Raw genomic sequence first — 13717 nt, 5'->3', positions numbered from 1 at the left:
ATCAAATGAGCATTTCCTGCTACTGACCACACATGCCAGTCAATGTACGTCTGGCATGTGAGCTGGGGATGACAGCTCTTGCTCCCGGCTGCTGGGACCGGGCTGAGCTGGAGGATCCGGGACACAAGAATCACCCCAAAGCACACTGTGGAAGTACTATTTCCCCTGACTCCAAGAGGTGAAAAACCAGCAGTCAGCATTGTTCCTAGGAGGCCAGTCACTGGACTCAGTAACAGGGTCTCCCTACAGGAAGGCTGTCGAGACAATAGATTGGGCTCCGTTACTTCTACTGTGCAAATGGCTGAACCCAGCCTTACTTAATGGCACGTCTCCAGCCTTGAAGCGATGAAGAATTGGGCGTGCACACAGGGCAGAAGCATAATTTGATTTTCATTTTAGGCTAATGAGCTCTAAGGACTAGCATGGGACCCCAGGAGCTCATTTCCTCTGTGAGCACAGACGGACTGGAGTCCATTCCTTTTCTCAGGCAATACGGTAGTTGCCTGCATCTAGCCCATGAAGTGCCATCTTCATCCCAGATAACTCAGAGCAGCCCTTACGTTGAGTGATCCACAGATATTTTCCTTCAGAGTTACCAGACATGTGTTAACATTTCCTATCAGGATAAGCTTGGTGACATTGTAACATGTAATTTACCTGCCCACCCTTGAGACAAAGATCTTGTTAAGTCATGCACGTGCTGTAACAGACAGATATTGCACCATAAAAGGCTACATTACAAGGTGACTTTGCAGGAGGAGATTTGCTGAATTCACTTGCAAACTATCACCATTAACGATCACCATGGTGCCCATGCAATTGCAGCTGGCTAGAAGGCTCTTGCTGTTGGCCCCATGCACTGAACCCCAGTATTCAAGAGGAAGGGTGAGTTGCTCTCAGATGGGCTGCATATGGAGGAGCCCCGGCCTGGCCACACGAAGGGTGTGAGGATCGCTGTTTCTTGTTGGCAAGGCTTTCAGTTCCGCAAGAGGATTGTGGTAGAGGTGGCTTAGAGGTCAGAGCCACTTCAGATACTGAATACACACTGCACTGCCCCATAGCAAGTAAAGACTTTTCAGCCATTGGATAATGGGATCCTAACAGTCCTTGTTAGTACAGAAACAACTGAGGGCCAGACCACGTGCCCCCTGCAGACCCACACACACTCTGCAAAGGGGGGCCAAGCTAAGGTGGCCACTCTCACATTCCCAGAATGCTCTGCCCCCACCAGTGCAGCCTGGAGGGTGAGGTCCCACCAACAGGGGCGGAGCAGCACAGTGGCGCTCCCCTGTCCAATACCAGGGGTAACCTGGTCCGACTTTGTCCGAGTCCCAGTCCCAGTCCCAGTCACCGGACAGGAGATGAACCCTGGAAAAGCAGGGCTGTCGGGTTTAACACCGGATGAGTGGCCTGCCTAGGTTCAGCCCTCACTGCAGCACCACCGCCCCCTGCCTGTGTGATATTCAATATGCTATATGGAGATACACCTATCTCATAGAACTGGAAGGGACCCTGAAAGGTCATCAAGTCCAGCCCCCTGCCTTCACTAGCAGGACCAAGACCTGATTTTGCCCCAGATCCCTAAGTGGCCCCCTCAAGGATTGAACTCACAACCCTGGGTTTAGCAGGCCAGTGCTCAAACCACTGAGCTATCCCTCCTCCCTAGATCCCTGATGGGGTACAGGGTGAGCTAGAGATGCACAGTCCCCCCCTGCCTGCAGCTCTGCAGAAATTAGTCAAAGAGAGTGCAGTCTCAGCCTGTTCTAGGGGACTGGGAAACCGGCAGCAGGGGGTGGGAAGTTCTAGGAACCATAGCCAGTTGCATCTCCATGACTAGGGGACAGGTTTCAGAGCCTTTACTCTGGGGGAGTGGGATGTTCACACATGTGCGTATGCAACTCCTCCCCCTTGTTGGGCCATGTCAGGAGTCCTACATGCAGGGATTCTCACAGAATTCTTCTCCCCTGCAGATCCTCCTGGCTATTCTCTCAGCGGGGATGAGATGGGCCTTAATAATTTAAATGGTTCGAGTACAAAAACAGAAGTCTGGGTCTGGTCTTGCACTTGAAGTCTAGATATCCAGCCAACACAAAGCCTGGAGCTTGGTCACAACAGCAAACCCCAGGGCTCCATAGCTGAAAGGCCATTTATGCACAAATAGATGAATGGGACTTTCAGGAAGCGCTAGAAGGGTTAAGGGCCTCTCGGCATTTCCATTACAAGCCTGAGGGTACAATCTATAACGTAGCCATGAAAACTGGCTTCGTGCTGACACTTCCCAACTATACAAGATTTTTTAAAAAACACAAGTTTTCAAAATTAAAATGTACCGTCAACTTCCCACTGCCAACCTCCATCACCACCAGCTCTCATCTCAGTGGGGACTTTCTGCAGCTTCCCTGTGCTGAGTCCTGCACCTGTTGTGCTTGTGCCCGCTTTCTCACACGCGTGCAAGTGCAACCCCATCACTCCTGTTCCTGTATGAGTGCAGTGGGCCTTCACTCCAGGGTCCTACTCAAACTGACCTGTTTCTAAAACCCTCTGTGGTTTGCTCCAGCGTACCTCATGGAATCCAACTCTTCTCTACCCTCACTAGTCCCCTTGCCCATGCAACCCTGGGGCTAGGCATGCTGGAAAGGAAAGAAAAAGCCATTAACGTTCTCAGTAGATGGAGATTCTGGTTGTCTCCTGAAATGCCCTTGACATTCATTTTTTATTGTAGATCATTAATATTTACATCAATAATAAGGAGAACAGGGATATTGACTGACTATTTTTATGACTCAGTTACTGTATCAATTATAAATTAACGTATTTTTTCCTCAAGTAAAGTACCATACGAGGGCTAAGAGCAAAAGGCAGGTTCCATGTAGAGTCATCATCAAGCACTTGCCCCATACCTGCTCCAGTGGAGGAATTGGGGACCAAGACACCATCCTATCATTTGGGTAGTATGAACAAGGAGCACCCCCCATCACACCTGTGTCTCATGGATAGATAGGAAGCACAAAGAACACTCTCTACCCCTCCAAGCTGGTACAGCGCCTCATCCTTCTCCACAGCTGCTCTGTTTGTAGAGAGCAATCAGTCTGTGACCCGTTGTCTTTAATGCTGCCAGGCTGATGGCTTCTCAATCTGCCCTGGTCTTAAACCATTGAGCAAAAATCTCCCTGTTTCTGATGAAGGTGATGAGGATGGAGTGGTGGTTACCAACCTAGAGAGAATGTCGAAGTGGCAAAGTTGGCTAGATAACTTTGCTATGCACAGTAAGACACACATAGGAGGGTCAAATAGAACTGTCCGGGAAGAAACAAAGCCAACTTACCAATGCTAGGACACAGGGCAGCATGGCCATCTTCTGACTCAGTACAGCACAGCAGAAGCATCATCTCAGGAAACGCTTCTCCAATTTGAATATGGTGTGAAGGTATTGCTTTCTGGGCGCAGCAGCAGGGCACCCGCCTTGCCCCTCTGCAGCAGCATCTGGGAAGGTATCAGAATTATGCACTAGGAAAAGCTGGTGTCAGGGGCACATTACACACTGAATAAGTGTATTGCTTTCCCCTTTAGTTGTTGGACCCCAGGGGGGATAAGAGCCTGGAACTGTTGCCAGCTAATGGAGTGAATCCTTTAGCACATGTGGCAGTGGCCTGTGTGTTTGGTGCTGTACTTCCCACAGCACAGGGCTTTTGTTACAGACACCGCCCAGCACTTGCATTGTGGCTTCCCAGAGTGACCTCTGTGCATCTTGGGGAGAAGGATTCAATGGCTGGAACTAGTGTTGGTTGACTCGGAGACGTGTTCCTAAGGGCCAGGATGATACCTTCCAATCTTCTGCCCTCGCAGTTCTATGAGGGCACTGAGAGTCCTGTGCATGCGAATGTGGCCAGCAAGAGCAGTCAGGAGGCTGTGATGGGAGGGCATTAGGACCGGGGCTAGGCGACAATGATGCTTGGTGTTGGTACTGGGTCCCTTCATCACAACGGGGTACATTAGGGAAGGAGCGGTACAGACCTGTTTACCCTGGGTCTCCAGTCATGCCTTAGCAATTTCTAGTTGCAATCCCCATAAAATGGGCTGAGCCTGGGACTGGGTGTTGGAAAAATTTTAAAGTGTAAAATGAATCAATCCAATAAAATAAACAAGGTACAATAATGGTGTGACAGAGTCCTCCCCTGTGTTCACACCCTACACACTATTGTAATGATCTTTGTACAAAAGTATGACTTGTAAGAGATCATTTGAGAGCTCAATTTGCTGGTCAATATTGTCTTGATAAAATGTGTAGCAACACTGCATGTAAAGTTAAGATTTTCCTTGTAACCATTTCTGACATGCCTCATTACTTCAGCGAGGCATGGTAAGGCACCAGGGTTTCAGGGCATGGGTGACACAGCTGCTCACTAGTCTGGATTATACCACAGTAGGTCACAAATAGACATGTTATAAAAACCTCAACAGAATAGAGCACAATGCATTCACCCTTCTGATACAATTGAGAGAACCAAATATGGAGTCAAATATAGTAAAAATCTTGAGGGAACCAAATATCCCGCAGAATCATTATAGACAGAGATTCCATGCTTGAATAATAAAAAAAGAGTATAGCAGCAAGAATATACTACCAGCCACCTGACCAGGACAGTGATAATCGTGAAATGTTCAGGGAGATTAGAGAGGTTTAAAAAACCCACCTACCACACACAAAAAACAGCCCCACACAAGAAAACCTAATAATGGGGGATTTCAGGTATCCCTATGTTGACTGGGAACACATCACCTCAGGACGGAATGCAGAAATACATTTTCTAGACACCATTAGTGACTGTTTCTTGGAGCAACTAGCCCTGGAAAGCACAAGGGGAAAGGCAAGTCTTGATTCAGTCTTAAGTGGTTCACAGGATCTGGTACAAAGGTGAACACAGCTGAACTGTTTGGCATATTTGATTAGCTTGAAGAATCCTGTACAGCGGGCGGCTTTCTAATATATTCCCTGTATGAAAGTTCATACAGAATATTTAGCATTGGGAAGTAACAGTCCATAACATCAATGTTAGTTACTTAGCATGCAGAGAACAATACCCTGGTGTTCTATTAGCCGAGAGGAAAGCCACCGAGTATCACTCTTAGCATTGTAAATATTCCTTAAGACCACATCTTATTAAATAGAATATTTGTTCTTTATATTAAAAACACATCAACTGATTATTAAAAACATATATTGATGTCTACCAGCTGCGGAATGGCTCCAGGGCTTTATGTAGCTAAACTTTCCACAGCAAGCTCTGTCTGGAGTGCTTTGAGCCTTTTCCAAATGAACCTCCTGAGACAGGTGTACTGATGTTGATATGCAAAGTGAAACTGGATATCCAGATTTCCCCTCACATTAACAAAAACACCACACACATAAAAGCATGACTTCATTTTCCACCGAGAATGTACTGAAGCCACTGGCTAAAAAGGTGGAGACAGGCAGACATGAAAGGCCGGTAGTGTTGTGCCCATCCCCACTGGTAGGATGACATTGTTCTCTGAAGGCCACTTATCACCTTCACTCCTTTTCCTTTTCCACTTCCCAGGCACTTTTCATCTGAGAATCTCAGAGAGTTTTACAAACACACACTCCTTAGACTGAGCTCTCCAGAGCTGGGACAGTCTGCTGTGTTACTGTTCTGAACTATGCCCAGGAAAATGGCATCTTCATCTTTGACTGGAGTTCCTTGGCATTATAATAAATAGTATCTCACAACCCTCCTCCTGGGAGTTTGAGAGCAATTTCATCCCCATTTTACAGACAGGAAAACGGACCGAAGTTATGGGATTTGGCCAGCTTCATCTAGTATGTTGCAGGCAGAACTGGGAATAAAACACAAGGCCTCACTCCCAAACTGTGCTCTAACTAGGGCAGGTCAAATAATTTCCATGATAATGATTTTTGATGGAAGACTGCATTTTTTGAACAAAATGCAATCAAAAAGGCTAAGTTTTCACAAATGTTGGTGTTTTCATCAAAAGACAGAACCCCAAACTTTTCAGTTTTCTGCGCTTGGGGTTTTGTGTCCACAAAAAAAGTAACTCGTCTTAACTAGCTATGTTCCCCCATTCTTTGCGCTGCTTCTACAAAGAAAATATTTGATCAGCATTTAAGAGAAGAAACCCCTTGATGGTGCCCAGTAGCAAAGCAATTGTTTTTATCCATGATTACCTACGGTTCTGTCTCATTGAGGATTACAGTGTGTACATTACTGATCTGAAATTGAATAGTGATACCTCTTCAGGCTCGGTGAACTGAAAACTTAACTTCTCTCATAACCAGGTGGAAGCATAACGCAAGCTGCACCCTGCTACCACTAAGGCTGAATGGTGCCTTTAAAAAAATCTACATGGCAAATATGTACAAGAATGGGTGAGAGTCCAGGTTTGCTCCATCAAGGGAGAAGGTGGCATTTACCTTGTCAGTGTGAGAGAGTGAGTGACACTCACAGACAGTGTTTGCATGCATGGGGTGGAATCATGGCTGAGCCATGCTGAGAACACACCCACTGCTTTCAGGCAGGTTTGTACCTTGCATGGCTCCGCTGTGCCTCCGCTCCTGCTATCTGTGCTACTGTGGCTACACCATTATTTATTCTTGCACTTGCTCTCATCAAGTTAGTACAAGCATGCATACACAAACAGGAAAGATCAGCGTGTGTGTGTGTGTAATCCCTCTCTGTGCTAAGGAGTTGTGTTAATAACCCTAAAAGTTTCATAACATTTTTATGCTATGTATGTTTGCCAAAACAATTTTTGAATTGCTTATAATTTTAATACCAGATTTACTAGTATTTAACCTTCATTGAAGCCTTTTCTGAATCATCGAAATGCAGCCTTTTTGCACTATATTCTTATGCACTTTAAAAAGCTTAAGACGTCTCCGAGTTAGAAGGAAAGTATCTGAGTGACGTATTCTTGTCCTGTCCAGTCCAAAAAGAAATTACCCTTCTGCTCAGGGGCGGCTCCAGGCCCCAGCACGCCAAGCGCGTGCTTGGGGCGGTATGCAGTGGGGGGTGCTCTGCCAGTCGCCGGGAGGGCGGCAGGCGGCTTCAGTGGACCTCCCGATCCACCAGAGCCGCGGGACCAGCGACCGGCAGAGCGCCCCCCGCTGCGTGCCGCCGTGCTTCGGGCGGCAAAATGGCTAGAACCGCCCCTGCTTCTGCTGAGACCAAACGTAGAAAGTTTTTGTCCAAAAGGGAGTGTTTTGAGAAAGCTCTGGAGTTACAAGTGAGTGAAAACAGAGGACGTTAATGGAAGCTGAGTGGCAACTATTTCTCCTTGGGCGTTAAGTCTTGTGAAATGACAGATTTTTGGAACAGCATGTCCTTCCCATACAACCTCAGCATGAAATCCAGTTGGAGTGACAGTTGAAATGCAAAGATAATCACGTTCGATAAGAAATCATAGCACACCTTCTGTCACAGTTACTAGCACCTCAGCCACTGAAGCTGTCTCATGTAGAAGCAGGAGGGGTGTGTTAACTTGAACCAGGACAGAACACATGACAGATAGTATGCATCTTCTATCCACCTAAATAAATGTTAGTTCATTAAAATAGCAAAACGGACCCAGTGACAAAGCCAGAATACTAAATCCTCAGCAAGGTGAAAAGGTCCAAATGTAAACACCATTGCCAAGAACAGGTTGTTCTGGAGTCTGTGTGCTGGGATTTTCCATTATTAATGGGTGGTAAACAGTGGTGTTTGTTGGCAAAGAATCAATTAATGTTTGCTTCCTTAGCTCCGTTCTGCATTAGCCTCAATGTTTTTTATAGAAATTTTTTTTGGTTGTTTTTTTTAAAGGGCAAAAAAGTAAGCTGTATGTTTATTTATTTGGTGGGAAAGAAGCCAACATCCTGAGAATGGCTGTAATTGTGAAAGAGAAACAAGTGAATGCGATATTTAATTGTAGGAGTCTATTGTCCTCTGCACTGCGCTGTTGCCTGAGAGAGCGAGCATGTGCACGTGCGTGGGCTGGGATCGTCAGGGACCACAATCACACTGCCACGCTATCCGCACCAGGGGCTGGTGGGTTCCTAGGCACAACCACCAGGAGGCCAGTGAAATCAGAACACTGATTCTGGGGGTCACACTTGAGAATTGGTCATGTGACTTCCTTGCATATACACTTCTACCCCGATATAACATGACCCGATATAAAGCGAATTCGGATATAATGCGGTAAAGCAGTGCTCCAGGGGGGTAGGGCTGTGCACTCTGGTGGATCAAAGCAAGTTCGATATAATGTGGTTTCACTTATAACACGGTAAGATTTTTTGGCTCCCGGAGACAGCGTTATATCGAGGTAGAGGTGTAGCTAGTCACTGAGAATGAGCAAGCAAAGGCCAAAACCATTGTGTGAATGGCACACAGAGCCGGGAACCTTGTTAAGACCACCGGGAGCCCTGCTAGCTGGACAGGGCTCAAGGAAAAGAACTCTGGGAATTGAATTCTCCACTCTGTTTTACTTTCTTCGTCTTATAAGACACTGTCTGACATTACAGCGCATGCTTTGCCTCAGACCCATCCACTGTCCCTCTGGGAGCATCTTTTCGGTAACAGTTCCTGGGCCTCCGCTTTGCTCAAAGCGGGATCCTGTTGCTCCACTACTCCATTCCTGGGCCCAGGGGGTCAGCATCTGTTTCTTGCTGTGGCTCCTGCAACAGGTCCAAAGGAGCTCGGACTCTGTAGGAGACTTCCCTTCCTGGGAACTAGGCAATCAGCAGACACACACAACAAGCCAGCATCTATTAGTCAGCAGGAATAGAGTGTATAGCAGGGTTGGGCAAACTTTTCAGCCTGAGGGCCACATCTGGGTATGGAAATTGTATGGCGGGAAATGAATGTTCATGAAATTGGGGGTTGAGTGCGGGCTCTGGCTCTGGGGTGTTGCCAGAAATGAGGACTTCAGGGTGCGGGAGGGGGCTCCAAGCTGGGGCAGGGGGGTGGGATGCGAGCTCTGGCTGAAGGTGTGAGCTCTGGGGATGAGGGGTTGCCAGTGGAGGAGGGTGCTCCAGGCTGGGGCAGGGACATGGGAGGGGGTCAGGGGTGCAGGCTCTGGGCGGTGCTTACCTCAAGCAGCTCCCAGAAGCAGCGGCATGTCCCTCCTCCGGCTCTACACGGAGGCGTGGCCAGGTGGCTCTGCGCACTCCCCTGTCTGCAGGTGCCGCCCTTGCAGCTCCCACTGGACATGGTTCCTGGCCAATGGGAGCTGTGGGGGCAGCGTGCGGAGCCCCCTGGCTGCCCCTACGTGTAGGGGGCGGGGGAAAAAGACATGCTGTTGCTTCCGAGAGCCACATTGAGCGAGGCAAGCCCCAGACCCTGCTACCCGGCGGGAGCTCGAGGGCTGGATTAAAACATCTGGAGGGCTGGATGCGGTCCCCGGGCCATAGTTTGCCCACTCCTGGCGTATAGGGATATGGGGCTATAATGGTAAAGAAAAGCCTAGACACAACTGTCACCTACCCGGTCAGTTCCCCTTGCTTGTTTAGGGGATTCCATCTTACTCCCGGCATGGAAGACAGACTGCAAGCCTGCAGCCAGTCGCCCTGGCCCATGGCCCACGGGGAGAGCAATTTTCTTATACAAGCCCCATAACACTTGTGTCCATTGTTTCAGTTCCCAGTCACACTGTGCCCCCTTTCACTGTACTGCCCCCTCACCTCAGTTCAGATGGGGCGGGGGGGGGGGGATTGTGATGGGTAATCGCACATCCATATTCCAAAAAATCCCCTTGGCCAGCAGTCATTCTAAGTTAATGATCTGGTCATTCGTCTCCACTGTCAATAGTTATCTTGGAGATACATGCTGACAGTCCTTGATAGCTCATTCATACCAATCTTGACATTCCCCATTCCCAGTGAGTGTGTCTCTGGATCCAATAGGTGGCAATGTGCAAAGTAGGCAGGTAAACTGAGTCACACTCAATTTTCATAACCATAGTGCAGAAGTTTCCTCACATTTGTCACACAATCGACACTTTGGTGGCAGGTAAGTGATAGGCTGCAGATTTCCTTCTGTGTTTTTCTGCTTCACGAGCATCCCACGCTAAACCCTGGGTTCTTCACTAGAAAGTGCATGTGCGCACTCCAACACAGCCGAGTTATACAGCAACCCCACAGGAGAAAACAAGAGGGAGGCAATTACTCCTCTGTAATTGATTAAAATCCGCCCTGGGCTAGTGTGACTGAGCCAAAGTGATATTGAACCATAAACTCTGCTTACAGCCATACACACCAATTACCCAGAACTTGTGTGGGGGCCACTGCCCGTGCCAGCCCAGCTGGAAGAAAACACTGCACCAGAGATAGTGCTGGCATGTCAAGGCGAATGCAAAGGCTCTATTTGGGCAAGTCACTGGAAGTTTAAGCCTGTGCCCCCTTGGAAATAAGACCTTGGTAATCCATGGGATCTGGGACACTGAATTCATTTCCCTCACAGGGACAAATCAAATAGAAGTTCATTTCGTTACTGGCCAGGGAGCCCGCAGTTATGGATCTTTCTGGGTCCATTTCTTTTTCCTGTTATGCTCAAATTCATGTTTGTGACCCCTACAATGGAACCACTTCCAGGACCCCAGGCAACCTGTGCACTTCTAAGGAGAACCTTCTAAGAAAGCTTAAAGAAAAGAAAAAAAGAGAGACAAGGACATTAAATAGAGTGGGAGGGTGTATGTAGTAGGGTTCTGCCGGGGCTGTGGTACTATGCAATATTTTTATTAATGACTTGATAATGGAATGGAGACCATGCTTATCAAATTTGCAGATGACACCAAGCTGGGAGGCGTTGCAAGTGCTTTGGAGGACAGGATTAGAATTCAAAATGACCTAGACAAATTAGATAATTGGTCTGAAATCAACAAGGTGAAATTCAGTAAGGACAAGTGCAAAGTACTACACTTGGGAAGGTGGGGGAAATCAAATGCACAACTAGAAGCTGGTTGGGTGGTAGTAGTGCTGAAAGATGTAGGGGTTATAGTGGATCACAAATTGAATCAGAGTAAATCTGATGCAGTTGTTAAAAACAAACTATATATTCTGAGACGTATTAACAGGAATGTCATATGTAAGATAAGGGAGATAATTGTCCTGCTCTGCTCAGCAATGGTGAGGCTGCAGCTGGATTACTGTATCCAATTCTGGGTGCCCAGCTTTAGGAGAGATTTGGATAAATTGGAGAGTCCAGAGGAGAGCAATAAAAAATGATGTCAAGTATCAGAGGGGTAGCCGTGTTAGTCTGGATCTGTAAAAGCAGCAAAGAGTCCTGTGGCACCTTATAGACTCAGTGTCGTTCTGGAGCATGAGCTTTCGTGGGTGAATACCCACTTCATCGGATGCATCTGACGAAGTGGGCATTCATCCACAAAAGCTCATGCAATAAAAATGATAAAAGTTTAGAAAACCTGACCTGTGAGGAAAGGTTTAAAAAAAAAAAAAAAGGGTCTGTTTAGTCTTGAGAAAAGCTGTCTGAGGGGGGACTAGGGTGGCCAATTTTCATTGGATGTATTCCTGGAGATTTCATCACGACATAATCTTTAATTAAAGATTAATCTTTAATTCCTGGAGACATCAGGCCAATCCTGGAGAGTTGGCAAGGGGTGGGGATGGGGGACGAAGAGGAAAGAGACCTCATAATAGTCTTCAATATGTTAAGGGCAGTTATAAAAAGGATGGGGATCAATTGTGCTCCATGTTCACTGAAGGTAGAATAAGTAGTAATGGGCTTTATCTGCAGCAAGGGAGATTGAGGTTAGATAATAGGAAAAACTTTCTACCTATAAGGCTAGTTAAGCTCTGGATCAGGCTTCCAAGGGAGGTGGTGGAATCCCTGTGACTGCAGGTTTTTAAGAACAGGCTGGACACAAACCTGTCAGGGACGGTCTAGGTTTACTTGGTCCTGGCTCAGGACAGGCGCCTGGACATGAGGATCTCTTGAGGCCCCTTCCAGGCCTACATTTCTATTAAAGCACCCATAGCAACCAAGTATAGAGTCTACCTACCTAGATACTTCTCTGGCTCCATCAGTATAGTATCCAACACCGGATCACCACCAGTGAAGCCAGGAAATTCATTTTAAGGCTGCAATACTGGGCTTCAGTGCTTTTCTTCCATGGTTTGGTGAACCAATTATCTCCTTTCCCAAGCAACTTGAATCTTGGCGCTATTGGGCAAGCCAAATGCTTCCAAACAGGAGTCAGAAAATATTTGCCTGTGCCCAGATTGACCTGGCAGGGATGGCAGAGAGCTTTATAGTTTCACAAGAGCATTCTAGCCAGTCAATACAGAGTATTAGTCATATGACTACATGACAGCCATTTCTGTCACTCCTCACTCATTCCATACATAAGATATATCCTGATAATCAAAGCAATCTCAGTTCTCATCCATCCAGGCTGCCACACCACACTCATCACCACAGCATCCAAGCGTCCCTCTGTATATTTCTATGACTATGTCGCCCTCTCCCCCTGACTCAGTTCTCCTTTTGTGCCTCTCCATTTCTATGCTGGATCCTGAGTATTTTGCATCAGCCAGATAACAGGCTCCTGAAGAGGAGGACTATAATTTAGACTCAGAGGCTGGGGTATTCACCAATCCCTTCTTTCTTCACACTGATCTGAGCAAAGAGTGAGTCTCTGTCTGAGGCTGGAAATTCCAAGCATGTGACTAAGGGCATGGCTACACTTGCAGATGTAGAGTGCTTTGAGCTAAAGCGGCCTTCGTAGAGCGCAGTAGGGAAAGCGCTGCAGTCTGTCCACACTGACAGCTGCTTGCGCACTGGCGTGGCCACATTTGCAGCGGCATTGGGAGTGGTGCATTATGGGCAGCTATCCCAGCATGCAAGTGACTGCAACATGCTTTTAAAATGGGAGGGGTGGGGTGGAGCGTGACAGGGAGTGTGTTGTGTGTATGTGGGGGGAAGAGAGAGTGAATTTTTTCGGAGATGAGAGCATGTCAGCATGCTGTCTTGTAAATTCAGACAGCAGCACCTCCCCCCCCCAGCATTCCACAGCAACAGCTTATGTTCTTATGTTCTTAACAGCTTGCATGCCGGCTGTCAGAAACGGAGCTTTGAAAGGGCATTTCCGCATTCCTAAAGGAGTTCAAAACAATGACAAGAGTGGCCACTTGACTTAAGGGGATTATGGGACATTTCTGGAGGCTGATCACAGTGTAGTAACGCAACACCTCATTCACACTGATGCCCGAGCATTGTAGCCAAGGCGCAGCAAACGTTATTCCTCTCGCCAAGGTGGAATACCAGCAGCGGTAGCCGTGGAGTCAGAGCGCTCTACGTGCCTTGCCAGTGTGGATGGGGAGCAACCTAGTGCACCGGGACTCCTTTATTGTGCACTAACTCGCAAGTGTAGCCAAGGCCTTAGGAGCCTGTTGGCCCCTGGGTGGGGAAGCTAATCCTGGCATCCCCCCCTCCCCGCCCCCCCTACCCCCCATGAGCGAATACGTCCTCTGTGTCATTCTAATGAATTCATTACAGAAAGGATTTTTGGGAGTGCAGCTTGAACACTCTCCCTGGGCTGGGACTTGGCAGGTGAGGTTACTCAATACCTATTATTCTTATGCTGGTTGTAGGCCACAAAGGCATTACTGGCATTGATTTTATCATTTCCTATTCCTTACACACTGTGTCTGTGATTAAACGCAACACTCAGCTTCCATTTTAAG

At 47.5% G+C, this 13717-nt stretch overlaps 1 protein-coding gene across 11 annotated transcripts in view; it reads right to left on the bottom strand.

The window, feature by feature from the left end:
* ZMAT4 (zinc finger matrin-type 4) overlaps window positions 1–13717 on the bottom strand; it is a 480660-nt gene that overhangs the window by 268306 nt on the left and 198637 nt on the right. For 3 of the 11 annotated variants that reach the window (XM_045005482.1, XM_045005490.1, XM_045005492.1), the window contains one exon: window positions 3326–3483. The exons of 6 other annotated variants lie outside the window; for them this stretch is intronic. The gene's annotated coding sequence lies outside the window, so the exon portion shown is untranslated. Of the gene's footprint in view, window positions 1–2508; window positions 2631–2794; window positions 3215–3325; window positions 3484–13717 lie in introns of those variants that run through there. 2 more of the 11 variants (XM_045005484.1, XM_045005481.1) reach the window with 2 other exon arrangements.

Source organism: Mauremys mutica, chromosome 2 (assembly GCF_020497125.1).
Source record: "Mauremys mutica isolate MM-2020 ecotype Southern chromosome 2, ASM2049712v1, whole genome shotgun sequence".
NCBI lineage: Eukaryota > Metazoa > Chordata > Testudines > Geoemydidae > Mauremys > Mauremys mutica.
Note: the sequence above shows the minus strand (reverse complement) of the source record. Positions and strands in the feature narration are given on the sequence as shown.